This window comes from Pezoporus occidentalis, unplaced genomic scaffold (assembly GCF_034315485.1).
Source record: "Pezoporus occidentalis ecotype Australia unplaced genomic scaffold, CSIRO_AGI_Poc_V1 ctg116, whole genome shotgun sequence".
NCBI lineage: Eukaryota > Metazoa > Chordata > Aves > Psittaciformes > Psittacidae > Pezoporus > Pezoporus occidentalis.
In genome coordinates this window covers 800,943-828,180 of record NW_026912951.1, presented here as the reverse complement: position 1 = coordinate 828,180, position 27,238 = coordinate 800,943, and positions in this window count along the sequence as shown.

Genomic DNA, 27,238 nt, shown 5'->3' with positions numbered 1-27,238 from the left:
AAGTGCATGCAGTTCATTTGATTATTTCAGGAAGTCATGTATACTTGCTCATTTTGGACCAAAATGCATAATGCTTGTTTCTTTCAATTGCTTTCTGTACAATTAACTACAAGATGTTCTCTGCTTGCCTGAGTATCTGGTAGGAATGGTATGGCTGATCTTTGCTGAGTCAATTCTTTTCCTTTCAATAAATCATAAAGAATGTTATGTGATGATTTTTTTAGTAGGCTCTTTGTTATGGGAAACTCTACAGAATGGCATTCTGTGCAACTCTTATTTGATATGCATGTGAGAACATTTGAGACCATAAGTGGACTTATTAATGTGCAGATGGCACTCAGCTGTCTCTCCTTCATATCGCACCGGAAGGTTTAATCTCTTTGCTCTTGTAGAACCAGATCGCTTGGGAAGCTAAAAGGCAAGTTGGACCAACCTCAATTCAGATAAAATGGAATTTGGACTTATGGGGGGCTGTTCCTGAAGACGATTGCTGACAGGGCGAATGTTCTCTCTGCTCTAAAGAAGTATGACTACTTTTTTTTTTTTTTTTGGCAAAACCAGTATGTTCTTATGAATTTCTGTACCTTATTTAGTTTTATCAACTTCCCTGCATAGGTCATTGAAAGAAAACCAGAACTCTGGTGCCTCAAACTGCAAGCTATGGCCAACTAGACTGGAATAAATATCACACCACTGGCTTCTCATTCTGTTCTATATTCTGTAAGAAGAGAGCATCTAGAGAAACCCAAGACTTGTCACAGTGGCCATGATTTTATTAGTCTGCCCTAAAGGTCCATCACTTAAATGAAAAGTGAAATAGCTGAATGTATAAGAGCTTAGTAAGTCCCATCCGCATGGTAGTAAGGAAGGCTGAAAACTACTGGAAGCATGGAAAATTATTTTTAAATATACCACAGTTCTCAAACTGACTCTTATTTGGGATACCTAGTCAATTTGGAGCAAGTAAGACTTAGACTTAACCTTTAGCTATATATGACCCAGTGAATGCCACTGTAGTCTGTGAAGAGCCAGTGATTTAGAAAAGCAGTTTTGCCCCTATGCTTTTATTGATGCAACCATACATAGAGCCATAAGCAATGTGTTTATATATATTAAAAATCAAGAAAGGAATTAATAGTGTTCAAGGAAAAGCATGACAGAACATAAAAGCCTTTTCCTACCTGGCACATTCTTCCATTGCAAATAATCAGTTGATGATATGTGCAATGAACAAAGAATTACTGCTTTAAAAGCTGCAGCCTCCCACAGTTACTTCTTTCCTCACACCTCCTGACAGAACAAGGGAATAGAAAGCTTTCAATTTGATGTTGATGTTATTTCCTTGAATGGTTTTGTTAAAGTGCTGAACATACACTTTGTTGCTAGCAACCTTTGGATTTACAAGTTGCCACTCCTGGAGATGTTACAGTTTGTCATGCATTTTCCTCCTGATTTCCCTTCTTTATCCGCCTGCCTTCAAACCTTTTTAAAGTCTTCCCATTGCCGATACTTGATCTGATGCTAACTGGTAGTAATAGAGTGCTGTGCAGCTGTGGCACTGTAGCTTCTCTCTGGATAATGCTGACCGCAGACTTAGCAGCATGTGCCAGCTCAGCACATCTTGATAACTCATAATCCCTACCATAGGTTTTTATAGTTTGTCTGGTCTACTGTAAATCTCTTACTCACTGTCATCAACAGAGCTCTTGACCTGATTCATAGACAGGAGGAATTAAGCTCCTGTCACACACTGTTAAAAGATTACACCATTTATGCTGTGATATTATACAAACAAGAATAGATGCTCTTGAATATAGTGAATCATAGAGCAGCATCAAAGGTCATGTTATTATTTTGAATATTGTTAATTAAGCCAAGTAACTAAAGAGAAGGAAAAAAAAACCACAAGAAACCCACAAAAAAAAGAAAGTTGTGCCATACTTCACACTATACTTCTAAGGCACTGTACTTCTAAGTGTTTCTACTAACACAGCTGCAATTTTGGGCAATCTAGTCTAACAAGAAAATCATGTACATATACATTACTAAAAAGTTATAGTTCTGCATTCTTTTTCCCCTCTGTCTTGCCATGAATCATAGAATAGTTAGGGTTGGAAAGGACCTTAAGATCATCTAGTTCCAACCCCCCTGCCATGGGCAGGAATACCTCACACTAGGTCATGTCACCCAAGGCTTGTGAATGTGTAAGTTGTGTTCTAGTGATAGTCTTCAGTCCTATTCCAGTTTTCCAACGGTCCACAGTTATAGATAAATTCTGACCCTATAAGAAAAAAAGAACCTCAAAGTATTAAAAGAAAGAAAGAAAATATATGAAATTTTTACATTTTGATGCAGCAGAAACTAGGTTGTGCTGCAAAACAAGGAGCCTAGTCCAGTTCTGTCTACTTTCTCATTAAAGATCAATTTGTCCTGTAATGAGGACCCTGGATAGGGTACCAAAATGCCAGAATTTTATTCTGGATCAGACCCTGGCTTTTCATGGGTCTTTTGTACTCAGGCTTCACTTTTTTGTAGTTTTGATTTTTACTGTATCACTTGTAAGTCTTGTCCACTCCTAGCATAAGATCCCAGGAGACTGCCTCTTGCCATGTGTGCTCACTGTAGCTGGCCTAGTGGAAGCTCTGATTGCAGGTGGAGGAGCAGGATGCTCTAATAAAATAAAGTTAATCTTCAGGGGCTCTAAATAAGACAGAACCATCAAGTTGCTTTGAGTAAATCATATTTTAAAATGCATGACCTAATTTCATTCAGTCATTCCAAACATTTTGCCTTTGTTACATGAACAAGTACAGACAATTTCAGCTGAGAAGGTGAAGTGCTTTATATAGATGTAGGGTATAATAAGACGATGATCTTCATGGAAGTACTTTTGTATTTTTAGTTATCATATTTGCCAGGATGAAATCACTTCATAATTAGTAGATTCTTTGACTTCATAGTGCAAACTAAACACTCTTGGTATACAAACATGATTCAATAGCAGAGGTCTTGTTTGAGGGAGTACAGGTTTCTTTGAGAATTACAGAGGTTCCTAAATTGCATTTTTTGCAGGTGGTGGCGAAATTATACCTGCTCCTCCAGCTGTATTTTCCTGAAAAAAAAAAAATATGGCTGATTGGATGCACCTATCACATGACTATTTTAATGCTCAGAAAAGTATTATTATTATTTTCAGGAAGTTTCTAGTCGCCCTAATTCAGTCATCGTCACAATCAAATGCCCAAATTGTAGAAATCTGATCATTAAAAATACATGAAATTGCAAAGTAATTGCAGAGAGACAGAATAATATGGTGTTTGTAAGATAGGAGACGACACAAAGACCACATTAGACCACTTCTTCATGTAACTGGTTTGACTGTGTCAGTAGTTCTCATCTAAAAACCAGTTTAAGAAGCAAGTTAGCTATTTTTATTTATGTGCAAAGGAGCTAGCAGAGAAGGGAACAAGTACCTTGTGGTGCTACCCAATATACTTTGGGCAAGTTTATTACAGTTCATAAGGACTGAATGGGCACACACCAGCTCCCTGGAGTACTTTTTCCCTTCTGGCTGTGATAGAAGGGCACTGGCACACAGAATAATGAGCACTGTGTCTCCCCCGTCTATTGTGCTGTCAGTCTAGAATTTCAGTTTCTACAGACGATTGACTTAGTTTCTTTCATTCATGTTAAGTTCACTTGAGAATGTTTGTTTTGCACTTTGAATTGTAGAGGTGTATCTTGTCATTAAAATAACTTTATTGAAAATTTGGCCCCATTTAACCTCATAGACATATTTTTCCTCAAGTGGTGTCAAGATTAGATGATGTAGCATTTTAATTTGTCATAGATATGGCCTGACAATATCTACAAAATCGAAACACTTAACAGCATAATTCAGCATTCTAAATTCAGTGACCTATCTGCGCTGTGAAACATATGATCTATAGCACTTCTGCCCATATCTCTAAGGCATACTGGTACCAATTGATGGTGCTAAGGAGGCACAGAAGGAAAGACAGCGCTTCTCTGGTATGTATTTCTTCTAGCCCTAGGATACAGCAAACCTTTGTGTGAACTCTCTAATGTTCTGACTGCAGTGATCAGAAAAGGAGAAGATCCAGCACTTCCTCACCCCCAAGCCATGCTGAATTGGGTACAGGTTACTTATGCTAGGGCAGTCAGGGATAGAGTAACTGCTGCAAGGCTAGCATTGCCTGGAAGCTTGGGTGGTCATAGGTAACTGTCGTGGTTTAAACCCAGTCAGGTAATTCGTTCGCTCACTTCCCCCCCTTTCTTGCCCTCCCCCTGCTCTCGGAGGGACGGAGAGGAGAATCGAAAAGAATGCAACTCCCACGGGTTGAGATAAGAACAGTTTAGTAACTAAGGTATAACACAAATCACTACTGCTACCACCAATGATAATAATGATAAAGGAAATAACAAGAGAAGAGAATACATCATCTCACCACCAGCCGACCGATAACTTGCCCCCCCCCAGCCCAACCAAGCTCTGACCGATACCTCCTCCAACCCCGCAGTCTCCCAGCCCTTCCGGCTCACTCCCAGTTACATCCTGGGCATGACGTGCTGTGGTATGGAATACCTCTTTGGTCAGTTTGGGTCAGGTGTCCTGTCTCTGCTTCCTCCTGGCTTCCCCTCCTCCCTGGCAGAGCATGAGGCTCACAAAGTCCTTGGCCAAACCAAAACATCGCTTGTTATCAGCTCTGTTCCCGAGCTGAAAGTCAAAACACTGCACTGCACCAGCTACCAAGAAGGGGAAAAATGACTGCTACTGCTGAACCCAGGACATTATCCACCCCTTATTCCATACCATTCACGTCATGCTCAGATCCCACATTTTCAATATACCATCACTCTTATCTCAGTGCACTCTTATCTTAGTGCATGGACCAGTCCCTATAAAGCTGCTGAGTCCATCTGGTCCATGATGTCAGGCTCCATCTCTTGTAACAGTCTTCCAGAGCAGGAGAGACTGTGTGCAGTGTTCACACTCGTGAATAACCTGGGCAATAATGTCCATTGCTAAGTCCACCCCTCGATCATGAGTCCATCTCTGTGTTGCATCTCTGCTTTGATGGCCTGAAGTGCATTGGGCCCACCAGGCTCAAAATAATTCACTGTCCCCTTCAGCAGTTTCTGCAGGTTGTTGCTGGGGACTCCATACAGCTGCCTTCCATCTCCGACGCTTCCAAAGCACTGGAGGGGCCCAGTGGACTAGATACTTGCCCATACTGTCCCACACACCCTGCCACTCCTGGCTGTCCAGCCTTGGGGAAAACCTCTTGGTCCCCCTATATTGTTGTCTAACCCCAGACAAGACCCAAACCTGACTCTGCTTAACTTTTGAGATCAGACAAAATGGTCGTGGGTAGCACACAGTCTGTGTGTGTGCCAACATGCTGATCCCCATCACAATCAGCAGGCAGGTCCCAAGGATGCCCAAAGGCCATTCAAAACCTTCAGAACTCTCAGTTGATGCTGCTGTACTTGTCACTGGGGCTGGTGTAACTGCTGTACTTGTCACTGGGGCTGGTGCAGCTGCTGTACTTGTCGGCTCTCCCACCGCCAGCTTCTCTTTTCCTGAGTCCAGCTCTTCCTCCTCCGCCTTGCCGGGAAATGTTGCCCGGTCTCCTGCATCCTCCTGGGGCTCGGCGGGCGGCTTCCGGGGAATGCTCTCGGCCGTCGCGGGGCTGGGCTCGGCCGCAGGGTTCGGCTCCTCCGCGGGGCTCGGCTCCTCCGCCGCCTTCTCCCGCTGCTCGGCAGCCGCTTCCTTCCGCTCCTCGACCGCCCCGACCTCCTCCACCGGCAGCCGTCCCCTCGCGGCCTCCGGCCCCGCTCCCGCCGCCGCTTGGTCCCCGGGGCCGCTCTCCCGGGCCGGTTCGGCTGCCGCCGGCTCCCGAGGCCGCTCCCCCTCGGCTCCCCGCGGCCTCACGAAGATGGAGAGTAGGGCGAGGGCCAGGGCGGTGAAGAGCAGCCGGACGGCCAGGTACAAGTCCACGGCCACGTCCGTCCCGCCCTGCTGCTGGAGCCCGCCCGTATTACAAGCCATTGCCATAAAGCACAGTGAGACAAGAACCTTAGCCCAAGCCCCATACTTGATAAACACTATCACAGCAAATACCGGCTCTACGTAAGTTACAACATTCTGAAGCTGTGAGATCAAGCGAAACAACTCTGAGAGCCAATAAATCAGCATTGTGACGAGTGACTATTAATCCAGTCAAATCTGTCGTTATCTCAACCCTTCGTGCCCCACGTTGGGCGCCAAAAAGAACTGTCGTGGTTTAAACCCAGTCAGGTAATTCGTTCGCTCACTTCCCCCCCTTTCTTGCCCTCCCCCTGCTCTCGGAGGGACGGAGAGGAGAATCGAAAAGAATGCAACTCCCACGGGTTGAGATAAGAACAGTTTAGTAACTAAGGTATAACACAAATCACTACTGCTACCACCAATGATAATAATGATAAAGGAAATAACAAGAGAAGAGAATACATCATCTCACCACCAGCCGACCGATAACTTGCCCCCCCCCCAGCCCAACCAAGCTCTGACCGATACCTCCTCCAACCCCGCAGTCTCCCAGCCCTTCCGGCTCACTCCCAGTTACATCCTGGGCATGACGTGCTGTGGTATGGAATACCTCTTTGGTCAGTTTGGGTCAGGTGTCCTGTCTCTGCTTCCTCCTGGCTTCCCCTCCTCCCTGGCAGAGCATGAGGCTCACAAAGTCCTTGGCCAAACCAAAACATCGCTTGTTATCAGCTCTGTTCCCGAGCTGAAAGTCAAAACACTGCACTGCACCAGCTACCAAGAAGGGGAAAAATGACTGCTACTGCTGAACCCAGGACAGTAACCACCATGTTACCACATCTTGGTAACAAAATCCCTCCATTTGGATGCCTCTAGCACTGAGAAATGTAGGATTTCTTACATGCTTTCACAGAGGGATAAATCTCAGTTTCTCTTGAAAATTATTGATAAGAACTGTGTCTGAGCTTGGGTCTGCCGAGACCCTTGAAGGAATAACCAACCCATTGGGCCAGGATGGGACAAAATGTAGATAACTTGTAGCCTGCTGTCTCCATAATCCTAAACCATTTTAAGCCATACAGAGACAACTGTTAGAATTGATAGTTACTAATCGCTCCAATAGAAAAGGGGTATGGACTACTTGTTAGCCTGATGCATGTCAGTTGTCTAAGTGCTAAAGCTCTGTCACTACCTTAGCAATATCATTGCATGTCTTTTCATTAATTTGTTTCTATAATAAAGATAAATTATGCAGATTAAGGCAGGTAATATTCAGATCCAGCTCTCTTCTGTAATAGGGAAGCTATCTAACAATTTCCAAATTCCAGTGTGTTTTTCTGTGCTTTCTGATTTGATACTTCAGCGTGTTGTCACTTGAAATTAATTGCAACTAATTAAAAATGATCCAGTTAGGACAATTGGACAGTAGTGCTCTGGAGATTGCTTTATTCCCAGAGGTTTTAGTGGCTTGCTGCTGCACTGGTTCAAGTCCTCAGAAGGGTGCTATACATCATAATGTCATTTTACATTGTTATTTCTCTGAAAGCAGCAATTTAAAAGAGTCTCCAGTGAACCTTGAGCAACTTCGCACTAAAAAGAAAAATGTTACTCTTCAAGATCTGTAAAATATGAAATATAGATTCAAAGAAATCACTTGACATGAATAGTAGCATTAAATTTGTGCCATTATTTGCATGTAATATATAATGTTGTAGTAAAAGGCTAACAAAGCATTTAGGCTGCTCTGGGGCTCATTGATTTTCTGCACCTTTGTTCAAACTAGGTCAAAACCAATGTTGGTCTTATTTTATCACACACTTTTTCCTCACGTTTGAGACTTATGTCTTAAAGTCATATAACACAGTTTAAACCCACAGCATATTGTGGCCTACAGCACCTATTTAGAGAAAAGCAATACTCTTGTTTTGGTTTAAATTACCCTAACCAAGCAGCTGGCTAATGAGAACTAAACTTCAGAGTATACAGAAGGCCTATTTTTCTGTAACTTGGGTGAACTGAGGGCTTAATGGAATAAAGCTTGCTTTCATGTTAGGGTGAAGGCCAGTCATTTAAAGAATTATGAAAATGAACCTTGTAACCAGTGCAAACATGTGGCTCTAACACAGCTAAACAGCTCATTTGATATTCTGCCTCACCACTATAAGCAGAAGCATAGAGCCACTAAAATTAGATTTTGTCCCAAGTCCCAAAGCAACAAATCTTACTGCCTGTGAGACCTGTACTTAGCAAACTTTATTCTGTGAAGAAATAGAGATGCAGAATTGAGGATTAGAGTAGTTCTCAAAGAGGAAGAACACAAGCTAGAGGCTATTTTAGACAATGATGAGTCTTTTAAACAAATTTTATATAGTCCTGTAATTTCAAATCATTTCTCCACTGTGAAGCATGTTCTATCATTGAAACCAGCTTATTTGTTACAGTGTGTGATCCTTCCTCCCACGACAGCAGGAACATCACCTCCTCTCAGCATATTTTGCTTTTCTTAATTCATCTGATTTCTGAACAGGACCATCAATCAGCTTTTGAATAGGTTTGATTCAATGCTATGTTATTTCATTTTTACACTGCCATAATAGCATAAAAATCAATGGAGTTGCACTGACATACAAATGGAGTAACATATTGGCAGATCAGACCTATTGAATCTATTTTGCTTGCAAGACCATTAAAAATGGTTTTAGAAAACTTCAGCTGTGAGATAAGCAGTAGTTTATTTTCGTACATATAATCCATCCTGTGTTCTAATACTTGTGCCCATATTAATGGAGACTGAGCAGCTTCTTGACATTCTTGTAAAGAAACTTTTGAGGAAAGTTACATTAAAAAGATGTGTGTACTCCTTTGTATGACAGCAGAATCATAGAATCATAGAATAGTTAGGGTTGGAAAGGACCCCCTTAAGATGATCTAGTTCCAACCCCCCTGCCATGGGCAGGGGCACCTCACACCATACCACCCAAGGCTTCATTCAACCTGGCCTTGAACTAATCTCCATGTGTCTTATACAGACACAGAACTGATCACATACAGACAGGCTAATGGATAAACTAGAGAGCCAAAAAAAAACAGTGACAAAATGCTGGTCCCACTACAGTCACTTGCAGTTTTAGCTCTGACTTCGCTGGAATTCGAAATTATCCTGGGGATCTCCTTTTTTATTTATACCAACTCAGCCACACTAACCAGTGTACATAAATACATGCTTCCATGTATTCATGGCATTATTATCTTCTTCATTAGATCAACACAGATCTCTCAACATTTTTCTGGGACTATCCCAATATCCTTTCTCTAAATACAAAGTGAGGTTAAGCAGACTTTACTTCAAGCTGAAGCTCAGGCTTTGGCAGACTTAGAGTTCCAAAGAGAGTCAGTAGGAATGTTTTGTCCATCAAGATGTTTGAACCAGACAATAAATAAAAGCACTCCAGGCAGTTGTAAGTTATAACCACTAGAAGATACAGAGAAAAAAGCAGTCTCTGAGATAACTGAATCCTAGGCAATGTACTCTGGCTGGAAGATAACTCATGTCACTACTGCTCCAGTTGGTTTTTAAAAAGTAACCTTTTTCTATTCAAGGCAGTGAAGAAAATCACTAGAACAAATAAATGACTGGATGAAACCTAAAGAAGCTTCACATGCATTAGCTTTTATTTTGTTGGTAGACAGATATGTTTTGCTCAGTGGGCTGGTAACAGATCATAGAGTTAAAGAGGTAATGAGTAGCCTTTCTCTGCTTCTCTCTCCCATGGCTTTTTTCTCTCTGTGTCCTCGTGTCTCTCCCCCACCATGCTCTCAGCAAGTTTTGAACCTGATTTAGGCTGTGATCTGACGTACACTGCAGAAACTGCTTCACTAGCTTACGACGAAAGTCCTGCTGGCTTTACCTCTTCCCTTGACAAAGGTTATTGGCCCCACAGCAGTGAAAAGTTAAGTGGATTACTTAAAACAGTCTTCTGTGGTGGATGAAACTGCTTTGGTTGACTTTGCAATGAAGCAGCTGAGGATCACACATCCTCCCCACGCCGTTGGCTCTGCTTGAAGCTGTGGATAGCAGCACAAAGCTGGTAGCCCAGCCACCTCTGCAGCGAATGCATCCTCAGTATGATCATAAGCAAAAGTTAACAACTTTAAGTATTGTGTTAGATCCTCTTTATTATGGTGTCTTTGTGCACTGGAGCTGTATACTTCCATACCCACCCTGAAAGAACAGCTGTTCTCCTTGGTTTTAATTCACTCTCTCTAGCTGCCTCTGATGGAAGAGGTGGGGGGGGGGAAACCTTGACAGATTAAATCTCCCAGACCCAACTCCCATTTGCTGAACTTATGGAAGGTCCAGTTGAATAAAGGTAGCATGATTTGATCTGTTTTGAAGAACTGTCGGTATTTCAGTATCACTAGGACAATCATTAAAATAGTTTTCATAAATACATATACTAGAGATTCCATCAGAGGGACAGACACACAGGGACTGGAGAGTCACTGTTAGTATATATGTGACATTTCTGTAATTTTAAGAAAATATTAAAATATTAGCACAGAATTCTACTCTTTCAACTTCTTAGTGTAAACTTTCTGGTTATGTATTCTTCTTGCAAACCAGTAAACAGAAATCTGGTTTTTGCAAACATTCTAAGGGCTCTACTCCATGGTCTACAACACCTGGTGTATCTCAGCTCTTGGCATAACTTAAACAAACAGGCCATGTAACACATCTCTTTTTCAGTCAAATAAAGCAGACTTGGTCTGCTGCCAATTCTCCTCTCATTTATTTGCTAACCCCGGGTTTTATTTATTCCCTGAATCATCAAACACATTGCAGAGAGTGACAGGGGCAGACAATATTACATCTAATAGCTATATAATAATGTAAATAAAATATGGTAAATCATCAGGTACATTACTGTTTTTAACTGCCCCACTGCATTTTTTGCACTTGAACCAAAAGTATAGTAAATGAAAAGCTTTTTACACAGAGCTGAGTTAGAAAGAATATATCCATTGGATACTGAAGCCCTGTCATTTACATTAAGTGAAATATGCCTTTTACATAAATATACACCTGGATGTAATACAAAATTTGTTTCATGGGCCTCATCCTGTGCTCATTATCATCTGTGGCAAAATCCCTTCTGACTTCAGTGACTCGGAGATTGGCCTAATACTGCTGAACTGCGGGATACAGTCCTGCAAACAGTAACGGATGTGAGGAACTGTGAAATGCTGGAATGCTTTCCAATGTTGAGGAGGAGTTACTGAGAGGTTTTCTATCAGTGGAAGAAAGGAATTAAGAGGGAAAGAGAGGAGAAAAATTGTCTGGAAGTTAAGAAGTGTGAAGGAGATCACCCTCAGTTCCCACACGGGAGAAAAGTTCATGGTCAACAGACCATTGTGTGGATTAGATAGGCAGAACAAGTGTGTAGGTGACAATAAAGCCTTGCATTTGTTTAAGGTTTGTGCTTTAATTATATTTGTCTAGCTAAGGTCTAGCTTGACTTTACATCAGACTGTTTTCTTCTAGAAAGTTGATTCAAACCCCTACCAGATGAAGGATAGGAGCTGACAGGTCAGTTATATGTCATTTCCAACATTTACTGAAGAGAGGAATCATAATTTTTATATCTGTAGTATTGCTGTTGAAATGTGTTTCTGAAAACTGGTCCCATAAAGAGTCTTCAAGAGTAGCATGCAAAAAATGAAGGGAAATTGATGACCTGAAGACTTTTGTGTTCAGTTTCTGACTGTAAAGTTCACCAAACACTTACTTGCTTCTGCTTATTCATTGGCCATTCCCACTAGGTTAACATGGGAAGAGAAGACTCGGCAGTACTTGGGGTGGTGCCTTGACCACGTAATTGAAAAAGTAAATGGTTTCCCTATGATGAGAGTTGGAATCTGTCCCAAGATGAGTAAGCTCCATTCAAAAAACCCTTTTCATGAGTAATTTTGTGGCAATGCCTGTTAAAAGAGATGGCAAAATACCAGGAGTAAAATAATCAGCACACCTCAGGCTGCTAATAATAACAAAATAACCTTTTCCTACTGTGAAGCTGGCTCCTCTGCAGAGTCTTCAGACTTACATGAGCTTCCTAGGCAAGAGTCTAAGTCAGAATCAGGCCACAGGTTTTTTCCTCTTTAAAAAATGTACATTGAGAGCCCAGTTTATCTCCTGCCCAAATTTCCAGTTTGTTAGCTAGTCCCAATGTCCTTTGGGATGTGCCCCTTCAAGAAATAATGTCTGCAGTATTTTGCATCTGAAAAAAAATAAATGGCAAGGCATAGTTGCAGAGGCTGGAATTAAAGAATCATTGGCCTCACTAGAGAAAGCCATGAATCACTGGCTTGACTGTTCCAGGTCCAAGTCTGGACACCCCTCTGTCCCTAAACCCATCCCAGTATATTAATTTGTACTAAAGCTACTCATGCATTGTGCAATACATCCATTTTTACTGTCTTCATCTCTTGAATTGTGCTCAAAAGAGAGCTTTCTTTTTTTTCCTGCTTTTCTAAAAAGCAGCAGAGGGCTGCAAGTCCTCACAGAGTAATGGAGTAAATGCTAAAGAAAATAACTATTTCTCATATTCAGCTTATCAGTTAATTCTCCAGGATTTCAGTAGCCATACTGAGGAGAGTATATGCCTTAATTTCTGAGGATTTGGTTCCTTCCTCTGTTATGTGGGCTGGGCAAAGAGCATGGCCTTAAGTATTCCTCATGTGATTTATTCTTCATTGACAGCCACTTAAGTGAAGGCAAAGTTAGACCCAAAAGGCACAAAGTGATGAAAGCTGGAACTGAAAAACAGCATGACAGTCAAAATTGCTGAGTTTCACACAGCTCCCTGCTCTGACAGTATTAGAAAACTCTTGGTCTAAAAGAATCCCAAAAAGCCCTCTGGAAACCCAGTCCCATGACTCATATGCTCTCCTTGAAGGTTTTTTCTTTCCCTCTACCAAATGACACTGAAAAAAGCCTTGTGGACTTCACTAGTTGCTGCGATTTGGCAGCTTTTAGTCAAAATGTTTTCCATTTACAAGAGAAGGACTTCTCTTTATCCCAGTTGAAGTTAAATGCACTAGCATCTGCAAGTCAGACTGGACTGCTTCTGGCTGGGTCAAAGACTAAATGGTTCCATAGAGGTGCAATGACTCCTTGGCAGGGGATGGGAAGGGATACAGAGGAATTGTGCTACCTCGGGGACTTAAGGGCAAATTAACCCTGGTGGCTCAGGCACTGTTTCCTAAAGACTCCCAGGAGCTCAGCTGTCACTTGATGAATCATTACTTTTATGCTTGTCTAGTTTGTTAGACTGATTGACTGACAAGCCCATGGTGCTGCATTACTGCTGCAGGAGAAGCTCAGAGTGTGGGTCGCTAGGTATACTATCATTGGTCCTATGCAAAAGTAGATAGAAACAAAGGAGTACCCTTTCCTTCCAAGCAGCCACCGTATGGCAGTTCGTAAAGGCCAGATACTATCTGTTCTTCTCACTGGGATTCAGTTAGGGATGCAGTCATGATATTAGGCCCTGAATACTCTGATAATTACACAGAACCAAAACTGAGCTACTTAAAAGGAACATGCATTACATACACAAATAAAACTTATTTGAGGACAAAGATGTTGCTTCGATGATTGTTTTGCAGACTAGAACTTCACATTAAAATGAAGACATAGGGAATTGCCCATATAAGTTTGGAAATATTTTTAAGATAACCATGGCTAATCCATTGAAGCCAATCAGTCTTTTCAAGTCTGTGTGTTTCCTTTTATAATCCAAACAGTATGAAAAATAAAAAAGTGTTTCCAGTGTTTTCCAGCTCCACTGTCAGTAGCTAAGAAACGGGTCACCATGTATGCGTTTTGATCATCTTCTGTCTGTATGACGATGCAATGAGAAACTGAATTTTTTTTTTCCTTTGGCATAAGAAATGGCATTCAGAAGGAAGGAAAAAAAATGACCAGAATAAAGGAGCATATATAGGCCTTTTATAAGTGATTTTTCTGAAATAATAATTAAAAATTAACTAATTCACCTTATGACAAAAGTTAGCTAAAACTACAAAACCTGTGAGTTTTTTTCTAGCTTGTGTTGTCTTTAGTGTGCCTTAAATTAGCTGCATGGATCTCTGTGCTTGTAAGGTGTATTTCTGACTATACTGGAGAAGAAAGAAAACCTTGAAAAGAAATTTTAAAGCCAAGAGTGCAATTACAAGCTTCCATGTAGTTTTATATGTTTTTATAATACAAGTTTAACAAAGGGTGCATTTTATTTTCTCTCTGGATTTTCTTCTTTCTCAACATAAGAAAATTAAACGTCCGAGATTGTATGTTGAGGTCCATGCTTATGTCACTATTAAGGTTGCTGATGAGAAAATGAGAGGCTACTTTTGCTCGCTGATTAGCTACATGCACTTTAAATGTTTATATACAGAGAGCATAAAAAAGCATTTTCTCATTTCCTTAGATTTGAGTTTGCAGATCTGGCACTGCTCCCCTTGCTGCTATGCATAATAGCCACTTGTCTCCCTAAATTAGAAGCTCTACAGTCAGTTGGGATGAAAATGAAGGTGTCAGCTACAGCATTAGGGTTTTCTTTTATGTGACCCAAATAGTGGCAATGTAGATTACTCATCAGGAAAAGCTGATTTGGAGAAATTATGTGGATCATAAGCAGGCACCAATTTGTTACTGCATAGGTGCATAAACCTACTATACTTTACATACCAAATAGGCAAAAGGAAAATCAGCTGTTAGGAGATTTTAACTATGTTCATAAGGTCTTTGTTGCCTGGTACCTTTATTGAACTCATGCTGCCATACAACTAAATGCATGTTTGAGGCACATTACACTCTCACTGTATTATTGATGTTAGATTGAAATATGCATATCTAGCTTATGTTAATTCCCATGGTTTCTTGGTGGTTTTTAATAAAAATATAAACTCTTAATGTAGTCTAATTATTACTTCAACCCATATCCTTTACATTGACTTTGAAAGCATTCTAGATTTCAAATACAACCTTACAACTACAATGCAGTAACCAACAATTTATTCCACAATGGTTAGCAAGTGAGAAAGTAACCATTTTTTCACTAGTTATTACAAACCTGAGCCACATGCAAATTAATAACATACTGAAGAGAATTTTAGGGCCTGAACATCCAGCACTGCATATTCCACCATCATTTTCACCAGTGAATCATGGCAGTAAAATAACTCCATTGTATGTTGCTTGGACTATCCTTCAGCACACATTTACACACAGGAGGAACCAGCTTTGTATACCAGTGTTGGGTAGCCCACATTCTCTAGTTGGCTTTGTTATACTTAACTTTGTAGTGGTCATTTCCTCAGTAATCACATATGCATTTCCTTGGATAATTCTATTAGCTTGTAACTAGCAATGTTACTACAATTAAAACTTTGTTTTGCAGTATGTTACTTAGTAGATTGACTTACTAAGTTGCAGTAAACATAAAACAGCAAACAAAATATATGCATAAAAATTAAGATGTTTTCTATTCTTTAGCTTTTGTTATGTTGTGGGTTTCGGTTTGGTTATTTTTGTTTGGGTTTTTTTGTTGGGGTTGTATTTTTTTGGTGAGTTTTCAGCTTGTCTCCTTTCAAATAGCTCCTAACTAGTACACTTTATTTTAGATGATTGATTATAAAAGTCTTGTGCATGCAACCAAAGCACAGTATTTTAAATCATGTCTTCTTTTCATTTTTAAGGAATGAAATGATCTTTATATCAAGACATGTTTTATCATTTTGAGACTGAACCAGTTATCTGTATGAGTTCAATGTGTAGCTCTTTAAACTGATAGATTATCAGTATTTATTAAAAACAAGCACAGCTTCCTATTACAGCTGCATTTCAGAAGTGAAACAAATAGATTAACAAGTTCTTTGTAATGATATCATTAGTAAATGACATTTTTAATGTCTTCTGCTAAAAAGAGTTCAGATGATGTGATATGTTAGTACTACAGTAGTAGCTTTTATCCAAGTCCCACTGCTAAATACCTTATACAAAATACTCAAAGAAGTTTTTTATCAGATATTTACTAAAACTTGTTCTCTGGTAAGACCAAATAATAGGAATTAAAATAATACATCGTTTTACTCTTAATTATCAACTAGTCACGTGGGACTGTCCTTATCCTTTTAATAGTAATCCTAATCCATATGCCTAACAGGCATAAAAGTGAGCTAATAGAGGCATTCCTGCTGTCTTTTGCCCACCATATGTTTTTGGTCCTTTGTTTCTTGAAGATAAAAGTGAGACAATCCATTTTTCATCTTTTATAACTATTTTTGCACGAGTGCAGTTTCTTACTAGGATTTGATTTACATGGGAAAATTTTGGTGTCACAACTACATCAGGGCCCATGTTTTGCCCTTACTTCATTTACCACAGCTGTGCTGGAAAAGCTTCTACTTTATATGCACTTATACCACCCAGAAGTCCTGTTGCAGTTTTGCTTTTATTGCCTGACAAACAGTTTTGTTTCTTCCACCTACCATATCGCTTCAAGGACAGATTACTTTCATTTTGGCTTTACTAGTAAGCCTTTGTAAGAGTAGACATGTCTAGGAGGTACTACGACACAGATTTGGACTAGCTCAGTGACACCATGACCTCACTAAGACATGATGCAGTAGCACAAATTCCTACGAGAAAGATGGGGTTTTTTGGTCTTCCTCACCAGTGATTCTTTTAGTCCTCTAACCACCCTCACTGATGAGCTCTACAGAGGTCTGCAGCCTGTCAAAGATTAAGTAACTTGTTATGTAGGGCTTCAAGTACAGGAGTACTGAGAATAAAAAGGACAGTGACAGAAAAAGTCTTCACAACCTTAACAGTAAAAACACACCATAGATAGAAAAAACAGATTTTTAAGGATTCTTGGTAAGTAATGTGACAATCTAAGTTATAAAATCTTTAAAAGCCCTTTAAAGATCAGTGGATTCCAGTAAATTTGACATTAGTACTTTGAGGTTTTGAAATTAATGCACTTATTGAAACATTTTATTAACATTTTTCATTTTAGTCAATAGATGTGATTTTTACAAAAATTAGATCTTTGTGGTCTACTTCTTCAAGCTGCCATTATGTCAATCAAAACTAAATCCAGCTCATAAATTATTTTGACAAATAAATGAAATGCTTTTGTGGTTACTTTAGTGTTTTCCTAAAGTCCCAACACAGCCCAAGGAGTATTCTGCCTTCTCTCTTAACCAAACTTACTGATTGCTACACGTCAGCCACAGGCAGTGTCTAATATTGTTTTTGCCTTGCCCTTACAATTTTGCTAAGACACATCTTAACCCACACTGGCTTAAAAACAAATGCAGGAGGCAGTGGTTGCTTTTTAAATTATTACACAAATATTTCCCTGGTGAAATATAAACACATATTAAATAACATGACATTAATAATTGCATACAAGGAATGTTAAAAAAATAGTTTCAGGAGAGAGAATAGACCATTAATGGATTATTACATTAGTGAAGTAGTTTGGGTAATAGTTGAGATGTTTGCACTAAGTTAATAAATGCTGTGCTAGTAAATCACTTGCATTTATCATCTTTTCTAGCCTTAGTTCAGAGTCCTTTAGATCTACAAAGGTTGTAGATAATTTTTGCACCCACTCAATCAATGACTGGCAATGCGGCATGTAGCCGCAGTCATTCATTCTGTCAGTCAGCAGCCCTTGATAATGTGCCTGTCAATATAATTCAGCGCCTGTTCAAGGGAAGTGACACTTTGAATAGTGGACACTTTTCAAAAGCATTCATATAGGGTCAGTTCCATGATAAATAAATATATTTTCTGTTTGCAACAAACAGCCAATGCGCAGGAGCTGGAGTCTGAGCAGAAATCGCAACCAGCCTGCAGGACACAATGAACTGCAATGAAGAGTGCATATCACAAATGCAACTTTGTTTTTCATGTTGTATTAACTATGGGCATAATGGATAATAAAGTCTTCAGGATCCTATTTGGCTCAATTGAGCCCTGATCCATGACCAGGGGCACTATGCACTGCTATACTACAAATGAGATATTAGAATAATATTATCAATACTTCTTTAAACCCTATAAAAAAAGGGCACACATTTTCATTGCTAAATGAAAAACATGGAGAGCGATCTTTAATTACCACTAACAGCATGTTAAAGAAAGTATTTATATGGCACACAGTGTTTAGTCTCTAGTTTCTATTAATACAGGCTGAAAATGTGAGGAAGAAATATGTGATAGTGACAGGATTTTTAATGGTACCTCACCTTAAATGCATTTTAAAATATGTAAATCAATAAAAAAATTATTTGTAATAGCAGACTAAGAGTGCTGGTTAGCCTTACTGCTGAATGAAATGTATGCTACAAGCCCTATTACCATACATCGTGGGAGCTGTAGTTAGGATTAATCTGTCAAAAGGGATGGTTTAGTGTTGATGAATATGACATGTGACCATTAATGATGTTGATTTTATCTCCTGAGATTAGCATGATTTACTTCGGATGGATAATAATGTCATTTGCTTGATGCAGTAGATCTGTTTACGAGCTGATTAAATTGTAAGGCCTTGCTTCATTTCATGCTATTTGGTTTACAGCTTCATTACTGCAATCACAAAAGCTGTGGAAATGTCCCACATCCCGTGTCACAATAAATCATTGTTTAAGATTGCAGCTATGTATTTTAGCATTTCAGTTTTGCATGGACCATGCATTCCTTAACAAATATGTGATTGGGAATACATTAACAAGATATTCTGGAACATACTGCTGCAGAAATGTATAAAATCAGCCTGGATCTTTTAATTGAGATTAAGGAAGCACTTGAGTAATTAGCTGTAACAAATTACCTTATTATTTAGACAGTGAAGTAAATGTTTTTGTTGCAAGAATGATTATCATAAATCTGTAGAAAAGTGACAGTCAAACAGCCATAAAGGAAACTTGTAAGCAAACTACATTTTCTGCCTATTACCTTTTACATTTAAATAAAATTTATCAGAGACATACTCTAAAAAGAATGTATTTGTTGTTTAGGGATAGTATATGTTACAAGCTATACCATCTGTAACTACTGCACAGGGAAGAGTTTATGTGTTTAAATCACAAAGCAAAAAAAGAATCTATTAATTATAATGGCAAATGCTAATGTTGCCATAGTTAAGGCTGTGTCAACGTTTTCATTATAAACCCAGTTATAAAGGAAGAAGGGGAGAGGAGGGTGGTAACCAGCCATCTGAGGTTGCTGTATGCTAAAATTTTGTGTGGAAAAGGGCACACTGAGCTCTCATACCATGTAAACCAGAAGTATCTGTGAAACTATGCTTGCAGTCCCAGTTAGAGGAGGACAAGGGCCAAGCTCTCACTTTGGGAACAAGGGTGGCTTTTTTTGTTGCAATAATTTTTTGACATTTCACATAGAATGATATCACTACTTTTATTGTACAAATGAAAAAAAATGCTGTATTTATCCGTCAAAAGGGTCATTCAGAGCTTATGGCTGAATTTGGTAACTACAGTTGATTAAGTCTTGGTTCATGTGTTTAATGAAAGTTTTTATAAATTTGAAGAGGATGCTTAAATAATTACCTTAAATTGCATATTTTATTGTAATAAAAATGGAATTTCTTTAAGCTCTTTCTCCTTCCTTTTTTGTTTTCACACACACACACACAATCCTCCAAGCTGGTTCCTAGTTGATTTCATGGAAGCATCTCGAGTTACTTTACATGTGAATTCTGATGGGTTATAATAGGGTCAAATGTGAATATGAACTCTATAGTGGATTTGTGAACACTTTTTTTCCTTAGCTTTTACCTAGCAAAACTTCACTCGCCACCTCCAAACATGTCAGCTGTGAAAAACCCAAGAGGAGCTATACTCATGTAATCATATACGTGTACTTGAATGATATTCTAGATCAGGCCTAGAGTATCAAAGGATTTCCAAATGTGTTACAGCAATGACCATGGTCAATATTTTTTACAAATTATTCATGACTTGGCTATTCTGGTCGCCCAACCTGATACATTTTGAAAAGACTGCTTTTTTTCTTGTTTGTTTTTAATGGCTGATGAATGAAACATCCTGGAAAGTGGATTCTTTCAGGAGAGTTCATGCTGTGGATTTGGAAAGAGGGGACAACTCTAGTGCTTCCAACTCAGTTCTGTCTTGTGGTTTGGGGACAGATTTACCAACTTGATTTAGTTTTCCAATATATTGTGGCTGCTGGGCATAGATCTACCACCTTTGACTTTTTGCAGAGACAATCCCAGTTGACACTGGTAGAGTTAATGAAAATGCTTCACATGTTGGAATGCTGATATTTCCAGCAACGTTTCAACTAAACAAATGAAAACAGTGATAAACATTTTCTCCTGTTTTCCAAATAGGTCTAGACCTCAGTTAATGAAGATATATCCTTGAAAATAAATGGATGAATAGGTTTATTTTTCACAAAAAAAAAAAACAAACAAAAACTGCTGGGGCAAAAAGAAAAAGTAGAAAACCACACTTTGAGTCTTCATTGTTTCAGAAAACATTTGGTAATACACTGCATCCCTGCTTGAGCTAGCTGAAATGTTTTTACCACAGTTTCACAGTTTTACGTTTTATAACTTTGAAATTAAACAAAACAAAGGTTTCCGCTCTTGATGATCTGCACCTTTTGACAGTAATTTGGTTTCTGGCCAAAAAGAAAATGCAAAGGAAGACTTTTTCAGGGTGCACATTCTTTCGTTAATATTCCTGTTGAAACTAAAAGAATGCCCTTGAAAATCCCAACTGCTGGCTTTACTACAAATATATAATTACACCATCCACCTGCCAGTGATGGTTAATTTAATGTAATTTATGCATAGAAGAAAATCCCTTCCTAGCACTATGAGGTGGAGAGACTATCAGCTGGGTTGATGGAGTAATGGTAGTTTTGTGGAAAGAGACACCTTTAACCTGAATAGCTGAAGTTATCTCCATGAACTTTAGTAACCACTATTCATATTAGCAAGGACAAAAGTATAAGGGACATAAAATTTCTTAGTTTCCTTACAAGCTGCCCTCTACAATTCCTCAGACTCATAATGTTTGGGGAAAATATTTAAAGTCAACTAATGAATTCTGTCTGATGCTTTGAGGTTGTTTTTCTGAAAATGGTGGCACGGTGTAATGCATATGTGTCTACCTTACCGATAAAGTTGCTACCATGATAGGAATGAAGAGACTATTTTATCTTAATGACTGAACCCTGAATAATCAACTTATGCATTCAGAAAGTTGATGGCTGCTGGAAGATTCTTCACTAATCTTCTCTGCAGGTACCTCCGAGTATGACAATTTTTGAAGTAGTACAGAAAGAAGTAAAAGACAGATTTAAAATAATTGGGATGGATGTAATTAAAGGACAGAAGTCGATTCTCTGAGTGGAAGAGGGGAAAACCTTTGCAATATTTTGCAACGGGAGAATTGATTTAGCTTCAGGTGAGTTCACTGATAAAGGAAGCAAGCTAATCTGAAAATAATAATGATTAGAAAAAAGAAATTATAAAAAAAGAAAAAAAAAAAGAAGGCCTACGGTAGAAGGATCCTGGGCAGCTTTAGGCCAAAGGATTTGCCAGACTGGTGTTGAAACTCAGGACAATAATCTTTATGTCTGGCTTTGGATCTTATTCTTCTACATAGAATATTCTTGAATCTCAGGCAAGATCTAAATTGTATATTCCTGGTCATCCACATAGCTGGAGCTCTTGGAAAGCGGTATTTTGAAAGACAGCACTGCTTGCGAGAACTTATAACTAGACTGCAGAATTCCAGATAGAAAGCTGAATTTAGCAATGTGTTGGCACTGTTTTCTGTTTGAATATTAATCCTAATAGGGATATTTTCCCAAATTTAGGCCACTAAGAGGAAGCATTGAATTTGCCTTGAGCAAACAATTTCTGTTCTTTCATGAACTTGCTGATGTCAGCAGAGTTGGGCAGGCATGTACTGGGACCAAATTTTCTTTAAGAGGTTGTTAAGAAATCAGCAAACCCTAAATCCTTGGCTGTTCTAGAAGGCATCCAAATGGGTGCTGAGGAGGATCAAAGCTGTAAGCAAAGAAAATCTACAAGGCAGTATGTATGCACATATTATACAGGCATTATGTCCATTGTGAGCCTCTTTATAGTGTTTAGAGACTGCTTGATGGCACTTACATAAGTGAGTTTTGAGCAGCTTTAGGAATCAGAACCATGTGTTTTCTGAAGAAAGATAGATTCCTAAAAGATATCTTGATGGATTTCAGGATGAGAAAATCTCTATGCTGATTCAGTCTGATTTTCTGTATTACCAGGGCAATAGAATTTTGAGGAGCTCCTGCATTAAGTGCAACTATGTTTGATTCATCTAGCTAAAGAACATTGAGAGAAATTGGGGCAGACAATTTGTTATTTTAGCCCTTCATACAGCTCAAAAATAGGTTTTGCAAAAAGCAATTGTGCCTCTTTCAATTATTGCATTACCTCTAACACAGTCAAGCCTTTTAATGAACAAATTTTGTAGAATTTAGGGTCTCTCAAGTGCAAAGCCACAACAGAGTGTGGCTCTTAATGTGCCATATGAGCATTATGTTGCTTGCATTCTCTGTCAAAGCTGGCATGTATCAGAGTGCAATAAAAGAAAAACTATTTCATTCAAAATTAAATGGCGACATCCAATTAAAGACTCAAGTCTGAAACCATAAAATCTATTGAAAGTTTCTTTCTGTTTTAGAGGAAATGTTCCAATTGCTAATGGAAGAGTTACACTAAATGATTGTCTACTAGTTAACTATTATGTGTTCTAGCAGGATTTGTGGTTGGATTTTTTTGTCATTCTTTCTCCTCAGAAGATTTGGAGAAAAGAACAGAAAACTGTTGAAAAGGTTTACTTAGACTTTTATCTTTTGAATCAGTGTCATACCAACAAAAAGATGTTTTGAAGTCTTTAACCATTAATTGACTAACTGGTTTTCTTTAGACATAAAACTTGTCAAGGCCTTGATTGTTGTGAATCTATGGTGACAGATTCTGGCTGACTGCCTGAAGTACAAGGTCTCTGAACACTAGGATAATACTTTCTGAAACAATATGGGTTTATCCCCCACAATGTCATTTAAACAAACTTAATTGACTAAAGCTTTCATTTTTGTGCATTCTCTATGAGGTACTATTTGAGCAAAGAGGCCTTTTAGGAACGGTCCCTAAATGACAAAATTTGACCTCTACTTGGCCTTAGGTTTCTCAATTCCTTTTTATTTACACAAAATAAGCCAATACTAACTGCATTAAAAATTCACTATAAGCAGAAATCTTGTTGTATACTTTCATTTTCCTTTATCTTTAGATAATTGCCCATGCATGTTAGTTAATAAGCTTGCTTTATATAAAAAGAATAAAAAGTTTCAGGCTAAAAGTTAACTCTTGAATTTTTCTTTCGCAGTGCAACTTTACTGCAGAGATGTCCCTGGGATGGTTTTCTTAAATTTGGAGTTCTGGACATACTCAGAATTACACATCCATCTCTACGGAATAGCATTTTGCATTTTCCACTTCTCTTTCAATGGTAAAATGACTTGGGCTTGAGTGGAAGTAGTATGTCAGATTTAAATAACATACAGGAGTGACAAAACTGTAGTTTAACACTTTTTGCAGGGAACATGACAACTCTGGAATGACTTTCATCTCTATGAATTCTTCGAGCATCAGAAGGTAAGAAAGTTCTTGACATCTAATGAGTTTTGAATGGCCCACACAAGGTAAGATGGTGATAATGCTCTACTCTGTAGTTGTCAAGTTCTCAGGGCTCTAATAGGTCTTAATGGCCCATGGTCTCCCCAAATCCTCCCCACAGGCCCTGGAGTTCTCTCAATCACTGCCTGAGCTAGACCACAAGAGTCCCAGTCACCAGCCTGGGCAGCTTTGATAAGTCAAACATCTTCATCAATAGCACTTGAATATCTGATACTGAAAATGATATACAGGTCTTGTTTCACTCAAAGGCACTGAGTACCATTCAGCATAAAGGTGCAGTGTCAGGCTAACTACTTTATCTGGACAAGATGAGACTTTCTGAATAACAGTATTTCTTGCCATTGTTTTACAGAATCAAGTCTACTGAGAGCATACACCAGAAAGCTTAACTACACAGCCGCAGAAAAGTAAAAGAGGGTGTTTTTGAAGGAAAAATGGTGACCCCAATGATGCCTCTATGATGCTGTAATGTACAATGATTTTTAGGTTATTTTGATGTGCTACATCTGTAGAGCTGAAAATTAGATGCAGAGTGAAAATTATTACTGAGAAAAGGCTCAAGGCCCAGCACCAACAAGAAGAAAGCACCTGCCACCACTGAAATAAAGGATGTATAATCCTTTTGGGGCTGTACACACGATCTCCACAATGAATGGTAACCTGTGTGAAGGAATAATGAAGGAATGATCTGTTCTGTTGTAGCATACTGTTTATTTACTGTTGTTTTTTCTAATGTTATAGAATAGTCTGAACATTACGAAACTTTTCTGATATAACTTCATGGATCTTCCTTTTTCCCCAAGCACTTATACCTTATTTCACAATTAAGCCAATTTATTAAGAATCAAAAAGTATTGAAATACCAAATACAAGAATTCCTTCCACCAGTAATAAAAAAGAAAACTGAATAGGTATGTGTTAAAGAAATATTTATATCGGGCAACACAGTCTCACTGGTAGCAGTAGTGGAGAGCTGAGTGGTTGCATGGGAATTAGTGAGAACCAGGAGTAACTGCTGCACACGTTTATGGACTTGCTCCTCATCTATCAGTCACTGAATGGCTATGTGAAGGACTATCCACAGGTATCCATGTATTTTAAAGCAGGATTCAGCAATCTGCGTCAGTAGGAGAGTAGAGTAATCCTCCAGCTGCTGTCAGTTCTACGCCTTCATCTCTGGTTTAGGATCAGAGAACAAAAGGGCTGCAGTTTCATCCCCATTTTCTCACTTCTTTCCCTCTTTCACGCTTTTCAGTTCCTCACTGAACAAGAAGTGCTGGTTCAATCTGCATTACAAGTATTTATGCACTTCTTGCCACACGTCATCCAAGAAAAATTTCTCCTCTTGGTTCCCCATCTGCTCTCCAGTAATCTGGGTGTTTATCTCAGGCCTATCTAAGGTAGAAAGTCCTACCAAAGCAAGGAAAGAACAAGTATTTTTTATCATTGGAAACACAGAAAAAAAGGCCTTTCTTTCTATACTAAGCAGCTTACAGGGCCAAAAGTTAGTAATTTTACATAATTAATATGTCTTTATTTCATCTCTATTCATTCACTTGTTCAAAAGCTCTTTCAGGCCAGTTTACTAACTCACAGGCAGACCAGTAATTATTGTAGGTTTAAGATACTTAAAACCAAAAAACCGTCAGGCCTGACAGTTGCACAAGCAGATCAGAAGAAAGGGCTGACACATTACTACTTTTTCAGATTAGCAAAGCCTTGGATGCAGGCTTCCCTCCATCATTTCTAAAATGATGCTAATCCCTAGACCTAAGGTTTTGCAATTCTGTTGCTGGACAGCACCTATACTAAAAGGATTTTCCATTGCTGCTGCCTGCTTAGCAGATTAGTTACAGGAGGAGACTCTACAGAACAGGCTATGCTTGACCTACACAGTATTCCCAGCTGTCCGAAGATTTTCATGTTTAGAAAATTCTTGATTTGCTTGTGAGACTGCAGTCTCTGAGCTGATTGAGGGGTGACAAAGGAGAAGGTAGTAAATTCTTAGTCCTTTCAACAGAGGAAGGAAATAGATAATTTTTAGAACTGCTTTTGTCTCTTTATTATGCAGGATTTGATGCTGCATTTTTTAGTTCTCTCAAACCAAAGACTTCTTTTGCCATTTCTTGCACAAGCTTTCATACACAACGCAGTTGTGGATGTCCGTCTTGAAATGACACTTTCTGCTCTATTCACAACAGAGGGCAATCAGAACTTGCATTTGATTCTCCATCCTCCCAGCAGCTCATTGAAATGTCTGGCCAGAGACTGCTGACGCACAGACAGGTGGAAGATACAGTATCTTATACAGAGACGGAATATGGGAGTAAGTAAATAGAAGGGGCAGAAATCCTCACCATTAGGGAACTGTGGAACTGACACTGAAAGACTGTGAAGTCAGTATTTCCCAAGAATGAGAGAACATGAGTTCAAGCCACACATAAATCCAGATTTCAGAGGCTTGAGCTCAAGTAAGACTCTGGATTACATGAAATTTGTACAGAAAGTACAGGAAATATACAGTGATTTCATGGATTTAAAATCTGTTCTCAATCAAACTGAGACAAATCAGTTTTTTAAAAAAACACAACAAACCCCAACTTCGAAGGAATTCCAAAATTCTGAATGAAAATGTTTTTTAAAATTCAAGTTTAATATGTTACTGTACTGGAAAATTATTTCAGGTTGAGGCAGGCTGTGAATTTAATGGTAATGACCCTACAAAAGTATTCTGCATATAGAAGCTTATCACATAAACATGCTTACCTTATTCTAGTTTGTATTCTAGAAAAAGCATGTCTGCACAAGGAGTTATTCAGTTAAGAATCCTGCTTTTATTCTTGAATAATTCCACGTGTAGTCAAGCCTTTAGTCAAATCAGCACAACTCTGTATGTGGATAAATTGTCAGTCTACCCCTGCTTGCATTTACAGGAAATCTATATCTGTTACTAAAGACAGCTGACAGATCTGAAAACGTCACATTTATTTGCAGAATAAGCATAGATCTTACAATCCCCCACTCTTAATAACCTACTATTTTTTGTGTCCTTTGGAGGTTTTACGAACTGCATATCCTTCATATTTTGTGTTCAGTGTCATTAGCAAACTAAATACTATGGAGAAAAGGAAAACCTTTTTCTTGCTTTGTTTGCTGAATAGTCAAAAAGGAGCCCTTTTGAGTGTTACAATGCTTCACTAGTTTTATACAAAAGTCCAGGAGAAGAAAGAAATGTTGCTTTTCTTTTGGGGAAAACCAAACTAGCATCAAAACTTTGTTCTAATTCAGTTTAAAAAAAAAAAAAAGCCCCAAAGAACCAAACAAAAAAAACATCCACACTTTAAACCTTTTAAACATAAAGGCTTTCCTT